Consider the following 16,243-nt stretch of genomic DNA (forward strand, 5'->3'; position numbering starts at 1 on the left):
TAGGTAGAAAAGGGGACAGGACAATTTGAGAAGGACTTTTTGTTTTAGTCCTTGCAGTGTATAAAGCATCTAGCACGGTGATGGCACAGAGAAAGCATACAATACATTGTTCTGATAAAATTTTATTTTTGAAGAGTTTTAGATTTATAGAAAAATTGCAAAGATAGCACAGAGTTCTCATATACCTTGCACCCAGCTTCCCCTATTATTAACATCTTATGTAAGTATTCGTGTATTTGTTACAATTAATAAACCAATATTGATATGTTATTATTAACTAAAGCCCATGCTTTGTTCAGACTTCTTTAGTTTTCACATAATGTTTGTTTTTTTTTTTAATCTCAGGATTCTATCCATGATACCACATTACATTTAGCTGTCATATATTCCTTAGCTCCTCTAAGAGTGTGATAGTTTCTCAGACTTCTCTGTTTTTTGATAAACTTGATGGTTTTGAGGATTATTAGTCAGGTGTTTTGTAGAATGCCCTTCAATTGGGATCTGTGTGATGTTTTGCTTATGAATAGGCTGAGGTTATGGGTTTTGGGGAGGAAGGCCACAGAGGTAAGTAAGGTGCCATTTCTATCACATCATGTCAAGAACACATACTATCAACTGGAATTATCACTGTTGATGTTGACCTTGATCGCCTGGCTGAGGTAGTGTTCGTCATGTTTCTCCACTCCTCCCCCACCACGCTGTCCTCTTTGGAAGGAAGTCACTATGCACAGCCCACGCGGAAGGGCAGATACTTAACCCACATCGGGCCAATCAGCTTCCATTCTTCAGGAATTTGGAATTGGGATTTAGAGATGCTAGTTTTTCTCCTTGGGTGTATGTAACAGGGGCTGGGGTGGCCATCTCCTGCCTCCTTCATGGAGAAGCAACAAAAGCTGGTCTGAGGAGAGAGCACAACCAATACAACAAAGAGAACAAGGACCATGGAACACAGCCCGAGGGAGACAGGGAGAGAGGGGAGAGAATTTGCCTGGTTGGTGGAGCTTCCCAGTACTTGGTTCCAGTCCCTTGGGAGACCCAACTGCATTTCCTGTTTTGAGATATCAGTACACACTTATAATAACCTCTGCACCGTGTTTTTTTTCTCGTGGGCTAATTTGCATACTTTTTGGAAACACATAATTAATGTTACCTAAGATGTTTTGGGATAATGTTTAGGACCACCATTGAAAAGGAAGACCGGCTGCTTTTCCTCAGCCTGTGAGACAGGTGTGGGGAGGCACCGGGGGTCCGGTGGCCCAGCCTGCTGTCGGAGGGCGTGGGCTTCAGAATCCCCCTCCCCAGCCTTGTGGTCTTGTACATGTTATTTAAGCTTTGATTTTCTCACTTATAAAACAGATACAGTAACACCTACTCCACAGGGCTGTGTGCCAATTAGAGGAAAGAATGTGAATGTGAGTGTAAGTCCTCGCAGAGCCATTGGCATGTGCCTCCCCCTGGCATCTGTGGTGGCCCCCCTTTCTCTCACAGGTTGCCCCTCTGGGAAGCAGTTTTTAGTCACGTGGGCAGAATGGCACATTCTCCTAAAACCTTGTCAGTGTCTCCATATAGTGCATATTTCATCATATTAGAATTATGTATTTGTTCCTCTCTGAAACTGGAACAATTTCATTCTTTACAGCCATAGTATTTAGCACAGGGACTAGTATACAGAAGGAGCCAAATACATGTTTGATCAATAAATAAGCACACAAACTTATTAGTCCATTCAACTATTTATTCAGCGCCTCCTATCACGTTACAGGATAGGAGTCCAGATGATAAGTGAAAATGTAAATAACCGTGAATAGCACCTGACAGTTTGCAGCAGACTTTCAACTTGAACTTGCAGCCAGTGTGGAAGGTAGACAGCAGGATTTTTATTTCCATATCTCCCAAACATGGAAGCTGGCTATCAGACATTAAGTGGCTTGCTTATAGTCCCAAGCCCATGAAGAATGAAGCAGAGAGGGGGCAAAAACAGAGGCCTTTAGAGTTCAAGTTGAGTGCTCTTTCCGCCGTAGAGGCATCGGTGTGGGGGACCGTTGTCTGAACGGGATTCCTTTAGGTTAAGATGTGCACGTGGCACGTGGGAGTTGCTCCTAAAAAGAGGGAGGAGGATAAGAGCGATGCTTCCTTGCTGTGAGGGGCCCATCAAAATTATGGCTCGAAGCTTATTTTTACAGTGCAATAGCGTACCCCGCTCAGCTGAGCAGAATCCTGTGAAACACAAGTTTAGCTCAGCAGAATTCATCACCAGCTGAGACTTAAAAATGTGTCTGAGCTCTGTACTTATTGAACACACAAAGAGTATGAATATCAAGTTATTCGGCTGTGAAATAATATCAACAAAGTTAGTTATGTTTAATTTAACTGTTGAATGGAGGTTTAGCAATTTGGGACGGAAGCCTCGATGAGGAATGGAGAATGGGCAAATCAAACACTAAATTCCCTTCTCCTAATAGCCCGGGCTCTGCCAAGAGGAAAAAGCTGATCTGTGCTTTCTCACCTCTGCCTATCATCATTAAACACCCAGCAGAACCTGGCTTGGGCCTTTCTATTTTTCCTAATCTCCTCCAGGGAAGAACAAACTGCAAACAATATCAGGTTTCAAAGCCCCAGGAGGAGCCCCTGGGAAGCTAGAAAGAGTAGAGGTCTATACCCATGCCTCTTCTTAAATACTGCTCTGGGAGGGTAGTTTAAATAAATAATCTTATCTGTATTTAGGACATGATATAAATTGTGGGTTAGGAAGAAGAAAGTGGTATGCTTAGTATTGTATTCTGTTATTGAGAAGTATTGTCTGTTTCCTGTTGTTTGTGATGTTTAATAATATAATGTTCCTTTTTCCCTTCCCTCTCTCCCTTTCTCTCTCCCTCCCTTCCCTCCTTCCTTCCTTCATTCTTTCTCTCCCTTCCTTCTTCCCTCCCTTCCATTCCTCCCTTCCTGTTTCTGATGAAATAATTCCCATGATTGCCACTGAATGACAGCCAACAAGGATACTCTTGGCATTTGGAGATGGACAAGTCTTTACTGTGCAGATTTCCTGTGCATTGGCGGATGTTCATTAGCCTTGGACCCTGCCCACCAAAGGCAATAGCACCCCGATAAACATCATGACAACCCAAAACATCTCTATTAACTCCCTGGTTGAGAACCTCTGCTTGTTGATCTGGTTGATTTTTATAAACCAGGAAGCAAAAGGAGGAAAGTGTCTTTATGAAAGAAAGTTGTCTGATTTTTGTTTGTTTGTTTGTTTGCCTGTCTCAACCCTATAGGGTGGAAAAATAAAATACTTTTCCAGATGACTTTGTACCTAGCGCTGGTCATAGACAGAGTCCATCAGCGGCCCATAAGTGGAAGTCTAGTGAGGGCACTGGAAGGGGCTTGGCTTTTCTTGATACAAGGGAAGGATAGACATAGTACCTCTTTTCCTTCTTCCTCCTACCTTATATATAAATGTGGTGGTAGGACTTATAGCAATTATATTGCAAACCATGAGCAAAAAGCTATTTAAAGCAATATCAGCAATGTGAGAAAAATAATCTCCTGTATGTTTAAGCCTCCCAAGCCTTATTGTAAGTAGCAGCAGAAAGCATGTCTAACTGACGCAGTGTTATTTAAAATGATATTTATGAAGTTTGCATAATAATAAAGAAATATTTTTATAATTTAATATACATGAAAAAGCAGATGTGTATGTAGGGATAGTTCTTCAAATGCTACAAAAACTTATGCACAGAAAAAAAAATACAGGAAGTATTACAAATTGTTAAGAGTGGTTTTGAGGGTTTTTTTTTTTTGCCTTGTGTGTCTAAGACTTTTTTCCTTTATATTTTTCTATTCCATATTTTCCAAATTTTCTTTAATAAGTATATATTATTTTTAAGCAAGAACAGCGTGTGTTTCTAACACACACAGAGATGTGTATGTCCAGCTAGGGCAGCCTCTGGGCGCAGCGGCAGGAGGGGGCCTAAGATAAGCAGCAAAGCCTCTCGCGACACTCAGCTCCCCTGGGTGTGAGCACAGGGCTGTTGAGGCTGAGGCGCTGTGATCATTAATCTTGTGACAATTAAATCGCGAAGAAGAGAAGCACGGGAACTCTCTTCACGTATATCTTCAAATATGGGCAGGACTCTCATGTGAAAATGGCATCTGTTCTGTCCTTCCTTCCTTTCTTCACTCCTAGTATTTACCGACCACAGGCCAGTACTGGGCCAGGCTCACCACGAGCCCGGAACAGCCAAGGCCCGGCCTTCATAGGACGGGCAGTTTACTGATGGAAATGGTAATAATAATTTATCAAACGATGACAAAAAACGTCCCTCTTCATGTGACGGTAAAACCTGGGGAGGAACAGTAGAGGGAGCTGTGAGAGGCAGAAACCTAGTCCAGCTGGGGAGTTAGTGTTAAGATTTCCCTGAAGAAGCCCTGTTGGAGCTGAGGTCTAGAAACGCTAATTAGGAAAAGCAGACAAGAAGGGTGTTCTAGATAAAGGCATTTGCAGAGGCCCTGGGGCCAGAAGGAAAGTAGCTCCTCTGCACAGAAAGAGGCCTGGGCACAGGGCACGAGGGCTTGAGTGGCCAGGACTGAGGCTGGGGAGGCAAGCTGGGTCCAGACCGTGCGGAATCGGGATTCTAGTCTTCGGGCTCCCTGTGAACTATGGGACGTCACGACGGGTTTGAACTGGAGGAGAGATGTGATTTGAGTTGTGGAAATGTCCGTCTGGTTGCTCTGCAGAGTAGGTGGGGGAGTTCGTGGGCGGAAGTGACAAGGAAATGGATTTTGGCTAAATATGAGAAAAAACTTCCTAGTCATGAGATAAATAACAACGATCACAGATTCAGTTGTTACTAATTTTGGGAGACATTGTACTAAGAGTTTACACATTTAAAAATTTATTTTTTCATTTCATTCTCACGACGGTCTTAGGGGGCAGAGACCGTTGTCATGCCACTTTATCTATTGGTGAATAAGATTCAGAGAAGTCAAGTGACTCACTCAACATCACACAGGTAAGAGGTGGTGGAACCAGTACTCAAGCTTCGTTCTGGCTACTGCTAAAGCCTTTTCCTCATCACTAAGCAGCACTGCCTCCCACCACCAGGGCAAGAGCTGCCATCCTAAGTGTGCAGGGAGAAGCTGACAGGGACCTCCTCCCTGAAGGGCTCCCTGCCCTGGGAGCTCTCGAGTCTTCAAGAGTTACAAGGCCTGACCTGCTTCCTACTCAACCGGAGATTGTTTCGACTCTGGGAGAAGGAAGCATTTTCTCCTTGTGTCCTTTTCTAGACAGCTGGGGATACCTCTGTCCACCTTCCTGCCTAGGATCACCCTCCACAATATCCTATTCTCCTTATAGTGTGGAGACACCTCCTTTTCCACAGTCCTTGGAGAGAAGACACTGGCTAAGGGTGCAGCTCTGGGGAGCTTTCGGAAGGCCTCTGCAGGGGCTGCCTTGCCAGGGGAGCTCTGCTTTCTGCTTTCTCTCAGGCATGGAGGAACACGGCTCCATTTCAGAACTGAAATGGATAAAGAAGATGAGATAAAGAAGATGAGGCTCGTGAACATTAACCTTTTGCAGACCTGAGCCTGTGCCAGAGCAAACTACCCAAATAAGGAGCCGCATCCATCGTTTACAAGATGCCCCAGAAGAGTGAGAGATTAAGAAGTTACCAGGCGCCTTTGACTGCCTTTCTGAAGTCCAGGAGCAGCTGCCACTCCGTAACAACCCTGAGCATGATGAACATTTTGGGAAAAGGAGTAATTTTTAAATAAAGAAAAATGCTGCTTCTCTGCAAGGAAATTTGGCCACTAACTTCATTTGACAGGTGTGATAGACTGTGGTGGTTTTGTGGGGGGGATACACGGCGTAAAGTAAAGCAAGAGAGGTAATAAGCATCTTGGCATTTATTCTTTATGTAGGAATATTTGTTCCTCAAAGTCAGACTACGTGGAATATTAGCATTTGAATAAATTATTCAGCATCTTCCAGAGAAAGCAAGGGGAAAAATCTTTTCAGCATTATAACATGGCAATCTACAAGGTAGTAGAAAAAGAAGGCTGTCATTTTTTCTTCAATTACAAAAGGCAAATATTTATTATTTATAAGTATTCGCCTTGTATAGGCTTAAATGTTATTTATGAACCTGTTGCACAGTGATTTTCAATGTAACTCATTATTTTTAGCCTTAGGGTGTTGTAAAGGAGCATGGGTATATTTAATGACACTCTGCTAGTCAGCGCAATTACACTGTAATCATTATGTAAAATGTGCTATTAATTAAACCAATTTCTAGTTAGAACATTCGCTTCTGCAGGGCTTAATCTTAATCTCTAGCAATCTTTCTCTCTGTTTTTCACCTATTAATTATATCATTACTTTTTAAGTTACATATGATATGTTTTTATTTTTAAGCTTAATACCATCAATTAGGAATATTTGTCAAACGGGTCTGGTGTTTATGGGTCAAATGTTTCTATTTCTTGAATTAAAAAAAGATTTAGTTTAAAACATTGTTTTTGTGAAGCTAGTTTTTAAAATTTTTTTATAAATCAAACTATTGCATGTTCTGTTTTCTGCCTAAGTAGAATTATTCCCCCAAATTCTTAGTTTCATGACTTATAAAAACACTCAGTTTCATTTTGCTTGAGTCATTTTGGTGTTGAGTTTAGTCTGAAATGTCTTTTTCCTATTGAAAGGTGGTAAGATGTGGTACTATTTGACATCAGCATTACATTTTACATTAGCGTTTTGTTAAACTCAAAGTAGGTGAAATAGTTGATATTTCTGGTGGGCAGAGTAGGTAAATAGCCTCTCACTTAATGCCTTTCCACTACTTCTCTTCCAAAAGCCTTGGATCACTTCTACTGTTGTGTTTTCAATAACAGGGATGGGGAAACCTGTTTCCTAACATTTACTAATGATTCTTGGTGATGAAGGGTATAATAACATAACTTTTAAGGAAAAAATCCATCTTTCTCTCTCTGTCTTTCTCGACCCCTTGTGGAAGGGAAGTAAGGAAAAAAAAGAAAGGCTTACTATACAGAGGCATGACACGTGGGAAATGGATAGCACACCATTGTCTTCTCACTTTTGTATATCATCCATCTCCTGAGAGGGGGGGGAGAGCATTTTAAAAATCCTGAACAGTTGAGCAGAAGCAAGAACCCATCTTGAACCAATAAGCAAGAGATCCCAGAGGAAACACTTTTAAATCAAAACAGGGACAAGTCCCCCCAAAGTTCTCTACAACCTTCACCTTTGTTCTGTAGGTGGAACAAAGTACTGCATAAAGTGGCATGGGGCTTACCTTGATGAGAGCTGAACAATGGAGGTTCTTATCCAATTTAAATTTCTGTGTGTGCCTGTCCCCTCCATAAAGGGTGGGACTTGGTCCCCTCCATCAAACTTTCTGGAGTTTGGTTCTGTGAAAACTTTTCGGAGGGCCTGGGCCTCCTGAGGATCCTGATTGTCCATCAGTGCCCTGATGAAATGTTTTTATCCATCTTGCTGCCTGGAGTTGACACCAGTGATATCAATCATTCCCTGCCAGTGTATTAGCATGGCTGCACCTGCTTAAACCCCCCACTTGTTGTAACTCAGAAGAAGTTGGGAATCAAAGCAGTGTTATTTATGTACTCCCCTAACTTGTCCCATACTACAAAAATTTCCACTCCAACACCATCTGCTAGGGAAAGGGATTTCTCTATCAGTGTGAAACGCCCACTGAACCGGCATCACATCCAGCAGTTATCACCTTAGGAAGTGTCCGCTGAAGCCCTGTGGCCTTGTTGCCAAATGATTAATTTCTCTGGGTTGCTGGTTTTAGTTACAACATAGACTGGCTGTGAAAAGCTATGTGGTGTCAATGTCAGAAGTTCTCTGGCTAAAGAGGAAAAGATGATAACAAGGGGCTAGAATTTGACAGTAGAATTTTCAAATGGAGCCAAGTTCAAAAGCCTTAAAAGAAAAGATTGATAAATTGATCAAGAAGTTTTTATTATAAAATATACCATAAACAGTGTTAACCTGGGTAAAAACATTTGTGTCATATATGACAGACAAAGAGCTAATGGTTCAATATACAAAGAGCATTTGCAAATCAAGAAGAAGAGTCATAACCCAATAGAGAAAAAGAGAGAAATAAAAGCATGAACAGCATAGGAAAAAAATTCTAAATGGTCTACAAACACAGGGAAAAGATAATTAGCCTCAATCCTATTTTATAAAATGCAGATCAAAACAACAAGGATATATCATACTTATCATAAGCATATAATTTTTAAAGTTTAATAATATTGGAATTAGAGAGTGCATGGGGGAAACACACACTCCTGTGCCAAGTATATATATGTGAATTGGTGTAATCTCTTCGAATAGGAATTTAGCAGTAACTATTAAGATGTAAATATGTACACTTTGACCTAGTTCCATGCGGGGATGAATTCATTCCCACAAGAAAGCAACAATATATATATATATAAAGGCGATTATTGCAGCCTAATTTGTAACTGCTAAAAACTGGAAATACTGAAATGTCCATCAGAAGGCATTGCTTAAATAAAGCAAGGTACAGTCATGTAATGGAATACTATATAGCTTTTAAAAAGAATAAGATGGATATATATGCAGAAATATAAAATAATTTCCAGATGCGTAACCTTGAGCAAGTTAATTAATCTGTTTCTCAGTTTTCTCATCTGTGAAATAATAAACTTCAATAGTAAATAATAATAAAATATAATGCTGTACAGTAATGGAACATCAAAGACTATAATAATGGTACCTTTCTTAAAGGAATATTGTGAGGAAAAAATAAGTTAATATATGTACATAAAATGCTCAGACTAGCTGACTCATAGTAGATGTTATGTGTTCGATATTATTATTATTGTTACACATTTTTATGTAAAAGAACAAATTTCAAGAAGGTACGTAGAGTATAAAAAAGCAAATGCATAGACATCTTTGGAAGGATATATAAGAAACTACTGATACTGACTAATCTAGGGAGTGAGACTTTTATTCACTTTATACCCTTCTGTATGAGCTTGTATTGGTTTTATAATTTAAAAAAAATGCAAGAATGAAAAAAAACAAGCACTGTGTGAATTCAGGATTTAAACAAGACAAAGACAAAGATGTTCTTCTGGAAGATATTGTTCATCATTCATTCATTCATTCATTCAAAGAACATTTATTGAATATCTACTATATTTTAAGCACTGGTTATAAAAGATGAATAAGATATGGTGATAATGATTCCTCACAAGTACATTGTCTAATGGGGGAGAGAGATACATAAGAAAAATATTCAAATTGCTGAGGGAGCCCAGAGAGGGAAGTAATAAATTCTGGTGGTAATATCTAGCTGGGTTTTGAAGGATTAATAAGGAGTTTTCCTGGTGGGCATACAAAGTTGAGAAGGCAAAACTAATATATGGTGAGAGAAATCAGACTTGTGCTTGTTTTTAGTATAGAAGGGGGATTGATCAGGGCAGGGGCACAAGAGAACTTTCAGGGGTGATGGAAATCTTCATAGGAACAGGGGTTCCATAAGTATATGCAGTCATTAAAAGTGACCACACTTGCAATTAAGATATATGCATTTCATTGTATGTAGGAATACCTTAATTAAAAAGAAAAGCAAGAAATAAAGGATATAATGTAGGAATAAGAGCAGAGAGGGAAATAAAGGTCTCAATGTATACAATTAAGTGGTGTATCTGGCAGGGGGAGAGGGAAGACTAGATTGAAGGTGCAGAAGGGCAGGATGGTTAAGTATTGCAGGTGCGGGGACCCAGTCCTGGCTACTTGGCAAGGCATGGTCATCCAACCCAACTGAGGGCTTCAGACACATCTGAAAGGAAGGCTGTCCGCTCCTCACCTTCAAGGAACCTCCATTCCAGGAGCAGGGAACCTTCCAGTGCAGGGTGGGCCTTGCTCTGATTCAGACCCCTGAGGGCTTCGGAGCCACCCCTTCCAGGTGGTCCATCTCTGCTTTCACCTGTAGGAAAGGCTCCATCGCTAGGTCTTGCTGACCTTGGTGTCACAGCAAGCATAATCTCCATAGGAGGGTAGCTTGTCCTTGAATTTCTCCAATACATTAAGCACAAGCATTCTTGGCTCAGCTGTCAGGCATGTGCACACATCTTTTTGTTGCCTCTCCTATTTCATGAGCAAGCTTCTGTTATAAACCACAGCAGGAACAAACTCTCCTCTTTCATTTCTGAGCCAGCCTGCATTGGAATTTCTCTCTGGGCCTCAGTGGACTCCAAGTATTTTCTTTCAGTATAACCTCTTTTGGCCTCTAGAGGGTTTGTTTGCTTGTGCATTTTGTTTTGTGTTTTTCAAATGACTATTTTTTAGAGCAATTTTAGGTTTATAGAAAAATTATTCTCCCTCTCACCAAGTTTCTTTTATTACTAACATCTTCCATTAGTGTGGTACATTTGTTACAACTGATGAACCAATATTGATACATTATTATAAACTAAAGTTCATAGCTTACTTTAGGGGTCATTATTTGTATTGTATAGTTCTGCGGGTTTTGACAAATGTATAATGTCCTATATCCATCAATACATCCCTCCTGTTCATCCCTTGCCCCCCTCCCCTGAACCCATGGCAACCTTTTTACTTTTCCTATAGTTTTTTTTTTACTGTTCCTATAGTTTTATGCTAGAGGGTTTTTAAGGTTTTTAGGAAAATTGACAACCTTTGAAATCATCTGCACAGATTACTATAATATATATGGTTTAAAACACATCTATTTTCTATGCTTGGATTATATTCTCAAATATTACAAAGGCAAGGGGAATATTTGCATTATCCAGTTAATTTTTTATGTATATAGACATTTATTTATTCATTCATTCACTTAATTCAATAAATCAACAAATATCTATTTACCTTTTTATGTGCCAGGCACTGCACTGTACCAAAGTCAAACAAGGTAATTCGCTCTGGAGGCAACAGGATGCAATGGAATAAGTAAGTACCTGATGTTAAGAAGAATGATCCCTGACATTTATTGAGCACTAACTATGTGCTGCACAATGCTAATAACCTCTAGATGCATTATCGCAACCAAAGCCACTGGAGGGAGGTATTATGAGTGATTCTGTTTCAGGCCTAAGGAAACTAAGGGACTTGTGAAAAGTCTCACAGCTCATAAACAGCGGAGGTGAAACTTGGCCCCGTGTTCCTTCCAACTTCAACCCCACACTTCTAAACACTGTTCCATACTACTTGAGAATGTGGCAGTCCTGGGTTCAAATCTCTTTACTGGCTGTTTGACCTTGGCCAATTTACTGTCTCAGGGCTTCAGCCTGGTCACCTATTTAGTTGGAGTGCTTTTTCTCTCATTTTTACCTAGGAAAACCATACCCTTCTTTCAAAGTCTAGTGCAAATGTGATCTCCTGGATAGGCTGGTCTGCCTGGACTCCCCATCTCCACTTGCCCTCTCCTCTCTCCCCTCCCCTCCCCCCCTCTCCCCCTAAGGACAGTGGGTGCCCCTCCCCTCCCCAGCCCACCACTGGGCTTGTTTGTCCTGAGTACAGGCCGAGGCCCAGCGTGCACCACTTTGTATTCTGGTTGTGCATGGATCTCTTATTTACACCAGCCTTTCTCAAACAATTTCTGCCATATTCAGGCATCATCTATATGTTATTTTTTTAACCTCTTTCTTTGGTTCACCTCATTTTGTGTTTGCATACCCCTAAACGATAGTATTCCAGCAATCATGAGTGTGAAGGACTTGTTATATATGTTTTTTTAATACACATCAAAAGAAATAATTTAAATTCAAAATTCTTTTGCTGTGCTATTTTGGATCATCTCGCCACCACCAGAGGTACACACGCCACACTTAGGGAAATCTGGCTTTAGTCGGGCATCCATCTTGCTAAGACTCCGGCTAAGACTCCATCTTGTTCGTCGTCTAGCCCTAGACCTAGCCCAGCTGTCGGACATAATGAACACTCAACAAATGTTTGTCAAGTAAATGAAGCAATGAGTGAGTGAATAAGTGGGATTTCGGAGATGCTCTCTAGGCTTCCATCACAGCTTTTCTGATGTTTATGGAACTGGTGGCCATGACGCTACAGCTTACTGGGCAATTTTGGGTTTTAGTGACGTGGCCAGAGCAGGACAGCAGTGTAGTGGTGCTTGGGCGAGTCTGCCCTCAGGGAAGGAGCGGGCAGCTCTGCAGGCAGGGTGGGCAGGCAGGCCCGTGTCACTGGGTGGCACCCACAGAGGACACTGGCAGTTGCCCACATGGCATGGATTTGTGGGGCCCTGGAAGGCCATCTGTCCCCCTCGATGAAGGGTCCATTCCTTAATGGGAAGCATCAGCTTCTACCTTTTAAAATACAATGTCTGTAATTCCTTTAAAATAAACTGACCTTTGTCCCAGGGTAAAGCCCCTTTGTGAATAGGTTTGAGGGAGTCTTACTAAACACAAACTCAGCTCACTTCTCAATTTTGCTCAGGGCTGGCAAACAGGGAAAAAGGAAGAGAACATTTATTGAGTGCCAGTAACCGTGCCAGGCATTGTGGTGGGTTTCTTATGGTTGGTTTCATTTAATCCTTACAGCAGCCCAACTTCATGTTAGAAGTAAGGAAGCCCAGGAAAGGCTCGGGAAAGTTAAAGGACTTGGTCATTCCAGCCCCCAAGCAGGTAGAACACAAGGCTCGTGTTCTTTCTACTATACATCCCACCATTTCTCTTATAGCTTATACAAGTAGACACACCTGCCAAGTCTACACCTGCAGAAAGTCATGATTTTCAATGAGCCTCAAATGTCTCCCATTTTTAGAGAGGTTAGTAGCAGGAGATAAAGAAGGTAAAGTACTTAACCCATTCCCTGGCACACAGAAAGTGCTCAATAAATGGTTTGAATATTAATCGGAGCGACCTTATCAGCAGTGGAGGAATACAAACTGAGGTAATTACAGGGAAATCTCAGGTGCAGAGTAAGTATTATTACGTAATAATGCCTTAAGTAGCCCATTTTAAGGACATCAGCTGTTACTCTCAGTCAAATGGGTGCTGCTGAATGGTTTCAGCAGAACAGCAGACTAATTTGGATGTGTGTTTGAAAGTATCACTCTTGGCTTCTGTGCTGAGAAGGGTAGACTCAGAAAGACCTAGTAGGTGTTATTATTATAATACAAGATAGGCAAGAGACGATGGTGGCTCACAATAGCATGGTAGCAGTGCAGGTGGTGAGAAGTGGTCAGGTTCTGCTTACACACTGAAGGTAAAGCCAGGTGGCTTTCTTGGTGCTTTGAATGTGGGTGTGAGACAAGACAGATGCCAAGGATGGCTTCCAGCTTAATGGCCTGAAAATGAAATTGCTATCAGCCAACTTCTTTCCTTTAATAAATATGTATTGAGGGAAGATCTAGCCCTTCTTTCCTAAGGACCCAGGGATCCAAGGAGGCACCTGGCAGAGTCACCACCTAGAAAGAACTGCCATGTGACCTTACGCAAAATAGAGATACTTGCCTGAAGAGCAGGGACCCTGAAAGATGGTGAGTTGGGCAGGAGGAATGAAACAGCTCTAAAAGGAATGTTCTAGAGCCTGAGCCACACTCTGCCTTTCCTCCCTGTGTCTATCAGTCCTGCCCTGAGGCAAGCTCCCACCCCTATACCCCCTGCCCCCATGCCTCCCCTCCCCAATGTGTAGGGAAATACCTGGAGTTGATCCTTATGAATGTATGTTTAGGAAATATTTTCTCTGTAACAGTTTCACTTGGCGTGTTTGACTGGTCTAGGCACTTGGGAAGCAATACCCTTTTCCTGAGGGCTGCAGATATTTTCCTTCCTAACTTTATCTCCAGCCTGCTTCCTTGTAGATGAATCTAGTGAACATATTCAGGCTCACACGGAGGAGGAAGCTTTCTGAGGAAGGGGCAGGCAGCCTGCAAACTCCCGCTGGTGAACTGTTTGCGGTAACTCTATTTTTAATATACATTGCTGACCTTAATGATGGTCTATTGAGATGAGGGCAAGAAATGTCTGATCAAGTGGAGATTAATTTTTGACTCTGTCGCCCAGAATGCATGAAAATGCACTCCTTTTTCTATTTAGACTCCCAGGATGCTTTGATTGATTGACTAGTTTACAAATGAAGGTGATAAAATTAGGTTGAAGACCACATACATTTCTTAAAATGAGGCTGGCTGGTCGTGGAGACAATGAGGTTTGGACAGATTGTATTGCTGGTTTAGGCAATCTTCTGAGCATGTCAAGATTTATAGACCTGTACTGTAATGTTACAATTGCAGCTCACTGATATAGGTTTCTTTTCAAATTCTTTCCCATTTTATTTGAAAAAGGCCATTAGAGAGTTATAGACTATTGAAAAAGCTTTTTCTTTGCTAACCCTTAATAAACTCTTCCAAACAAGGACTACTGCATTTTTATATTAAATTTAGATCAAAATCTATAAAACATGCTATCCCAGGTTGGATAATTTGATTATTATTATCTAAATGGAGTTATGGTTCATATTGTTTTGCAGTAATGTACATAGTAAATAAAATGTAAGTTGAGATTTGTATAAGATCACAGCATACTGGGTTTTCTTTTTGTTGTTGTTGTTTTTCCTATGAGCCCTTCTTTGGGGAATTTCAGCCAATTTTCCCTGAGATGAGAAATTAAAAGAAAAAAAAAAAGAGGTCCCAGTGGTGAAATTAATGCTGTGTAGTACTAAAACCAAATTGCTATTAATATTTACTTGTTCTCATAATCATTGGAGAAAGCTACAAATGTCTTAGGAGTTACCCAACTAATAAGATTTACCAAAGGGAGCAGAAAAGCATGAGAAAATACTCAGCAGAATTAGAAACAATTATTCCATTGTAAGTTATGATGTGAGAAATAATAGATGAGATTCTGAAGTTATTTATGAATTAGTCAATTCTGTTTCATACATTTTTGCCATCAAAATAACTTATGAAATCATTTTCCAGGCCCATAGCATTTTATGAGTGTTCTGTACTCAGTTAAAGATTTTCTTCTAGGGCTTTCTGAAGCTCCTCTGAATTCTTTGGCGATGCCCAGATTTTGACCTAACTTTTGCAACTCTGAGATCAAACCACCGGCACTGCCACAACCTTCCCCAGAGTCACCAGGCTGGAGTCGCACAGTATACAGAGCGGTTCTTAGGATTTTATGAGTTTAGCAGGAGGGACTCAAAGAGGATTGCGAGTGTCCAATACAATGATGTGGATGACGGGCTTCGCTAGGGCCTGGCACTCAGTAAGCGCTCCGGAGGTCGTGACGATTACTGTCATTACTAATATTATTTTCACTGTGCTGCTTCTTTCTAGGGGCCAGGATTAGCCCAGAGTGAGTCCGAAAACCTAGTCTAGACTGTTGCTCACATACTGCACGACCTTGAGTGAATCCCCTACTATCTCTGTTTCTCTGGCCCTAGGCTGCTCAGCTACTTCCAGGGGCCTTTTTCTCCGGGGTAAAAATGAAGTAACAGACATGGAAGCTCTCGGAGCAGCACAGAGTGCTGTGGGAACGTCAGCAGTAATCGTTTTCAGTCATTACCTGGTACGGGCCTGCTGTGCCTTCTCCTGACCGCCCAGGGCAGTTTACAAGGCTGTTGCCAGCGTGAGGGAAAGTTTTCAGGGGGCTTAGGGTCAAGTGGTTTCAAGAACGGAGCAGAGCACCAGACGGCTGCCACTGATTTAGTTTGGAAGTGGATGAACTTTGAAATGCAGAACATCATTTCTGCAGAAGGTCATCATATTTCTTGATGATTTACACGGAGAAGTCTGGGACTGTGCCGGGTTCGTTTTAGATCCTCCAGTGCCAAGAGAAAATGTGCTGATGGAAGGGATAGTGCCTGGGTGGCTGGTAAAGACTGCAAGTGCCAGAGGAAATGGCAGGAATGGGCTGAGTCACTTTCAGGGAAGGTGCTGATGGCATCTTCAGGCTTTGTCAGTCTTTTACGGGAAGACTTTGCAGTCAGGGAATTTTGTGTACAAGGGTGTCTCCAGGGACTTTTACCACCCTGCAGTAAACACCCTGCAGAAATACTGGTTCAGGCTGCAGCTGGGAGGTAGGATGTAGCTTCCCCAGAGGCGGCTGCCTTAGGGGAAGAAGTCCTACCCACTATCCCTTCCCCTGGGGGCCCCACAGCTAGTGTCCAGAAGCGTCCATAGTCTAACCTCAGGACAAAAGTTTAAAAAGCTGCCTCTGGGTTGCTACTTCTCAAATAGAT

This window comes from Microcebus murinus, chromosome 2 (genome assembly GCF_040939455.1).
Source record: "Microcebus murinus isolate Inina chromosome 2, M.murinus_Inina_mat1.0, whole genome shotgun sequence".
Lineage (NCBI taxonomy): Eukaryota > Metazoa > Chordata > Mammalia > Primates > Cheirogaleidae > Microcebus > Microcebus murinus.